This window comes from Dama dama, chromosome X, assembly GCF_033118175.1.
Source record: "Dama dama isolate Ldn47 chromosome X, ASM3311817v1, whole genome shotgun sequence".
In the NCBI taxonomy this organism is placed as follows: Eukaryota; Metazoa; Chordata; class Mammalia; order Artiodactyla; family Cervidae; genus Dama; species Dama dama.
The window spans coordinates 126,697,316-126,699,352 of NC_083714.1; the positions used below are offsets into that span (position 1 = coordinate 126,697,316).

Consider the following 2,037-nt stretch of genomic DNA (forward strand, 5'->3'; position numbering starts at 1 on the left):
TTCCAATTTACAAAAGGAGATACAAGTAATCACAGTCTAAGAGTTTAACTCATCTATCTCTGAGACTAAAGGAAAACAAGGGGAAAAAATCACAGGAAAGAATAACATTTAGACAGTATTTTCCTAATTGACACACAGAATAGACTCAATAATTGCAGAATACATACTCTCTTCAAGTACACATGAAATTATCTACACAATTTGATCAGATACTGAGTCTGATTATGCAAAATGTGACAAAATTCCTGTAACTAACACACAGTATATTCCATATCCAGAGTGGAATTAAGCTACAAATTAGTTAGAAATTTAGTTACTCTCAAAATGTTTTCAAATCAGTTTTTCATATTTTGTATATATGATGAGTTTTGGTTTTGATTTCCTATATACATACACCCATATATATATATGTATATACACACATATATATACACATATACATATATATATACACATACACACACACACACACACACACACACACACACACACACACACACATATATAATTGTTCAGTAAGTAAGTCATATCTGAGTCTTTGAGATCCCATGGACTGTAGCACGCCAGGCTTCCATGTCCCTTACCATCTCCTGGAGTTTGCTCACACTCATGTCCATTGAGGCAGTGGTGCCATCCAACCACCTCATCCTTGATCACCTCCTTCTCCTGCCTTCAGTCTTTCTCAGATCAGGGTCTTGTAATGAGTCAACTCTTTCCATCAGGTGGCCAAAGTATTGGAGATATATATATTTGTTTATTTATTTATATGTAAACTGAATCATTTTGCTATATACCTGAAACTAACACAACTTCTTGAGTCAGCTATACTTCAAAAGAAAAAAAAAAATACAACTAAACTGACCAAGGTAAAAGAAGTGATTAGAGAGATTCTGCGTGATTTTGTCTTCTTCCAGGGAATACCTGCTTTTACTTCAAGAGGTGGGGGCAATTCATGTAATACCTATCAGATATATGCAGTTTAAAATGCCTAATATATACAAAGAATAAAATTCAAAATTAAGAATTTAGCAGAGAACCAGAAATTTACACAGACAAGTTTTGTTTTATGTATTTGAAGTTTTATTTTTAGGCATCTAAATATTTAAGTTTATTGTATGCCTACTAAATGGATCCTTTAATTATAATGACATATCCCTTTTTATCTTAATACTCATTTTCTTAAATTTTATTTTGTCTAATATTAATATACCCATTCCAGTTTTTTTATGCTTAGTTTAGTTTGGTATTTTTTTTTCACAATGTTATTTTATACCTTACTGTATCTTTATAAGTTGTGTCATATAACGGGATTTAGTTGTTGTTGTTTTTATCTCATCTGATAGTCTCTACCTTGTTTTTTTTTTAGAGAAATCTCTGCTTTTATTGGCCAGCAGGTTACCTGAGGGGAATGAAGCGGGAGGAAAGGGTGGGCGCGATACCGGGCTGGCTGTGCTTCACCCGCTTGTAGGTGATGGAGAGCTCTCCTAGGTAGTGGCCGATCATCTCAGGCTTGATTTCCACCTGGTTGAAGGTCTTGCCATTGTAGACGCCCACCATGCTGCCCACCATCTCGGGCAGAATGATCATGTTGCGCAGGTGCATCTTCACCACCTCGGGCTTCTCCATAGGTGGCGCATCTTTCTTGGCCTTGCGCAGCCGCTTCAGCAGCGAGTGCTGCTTCCTCTGCCTGCTGCGGTTCAGCCGCTGTCACTGGCGTACACTGTATAGCTGCATCAGCTTCTCATAGGACATGTCCAGCAGCTGGTCGAGGTCTGCGCCGCGGTAGGTGAACTTGCGGAAGGGCCGCTGCTGCTTCTGTTCCACTTCCGCCATCTTGCCGGTTCTTCAGAAAGTAGTCTCTACTTTTAATTGGAATGCTTAAGTCTTTTGAAGTTTAGTTGTTATATAGTTTGTTTTAAAGTTGACCATCTTGCCTTTCATTTTCTGTTTTCCACTCTCTTTATTTCTCTGTTCCTGCTCTTATGCCTACTTTTGTGTTTTTTAAACATTTTTATTATGAAAATTAAGTTTTTAATT

General features: G+C 37.2%; 1 pseudogene; it reads right to left on the reverse strand.

Annotated features, from left to right (window-relative positions):
• Positions 1–1,395: 1,395 nt before the first annotated feature.
• LOC133052115 (small ribosomal subunit protein uS19-like) lies at positions 1,396–1,833 on the reverse strand (annotated as a pseudogene).
• Between the last annotated feature and the right edge of the window lie 204 nt (positions 1,834–2,037).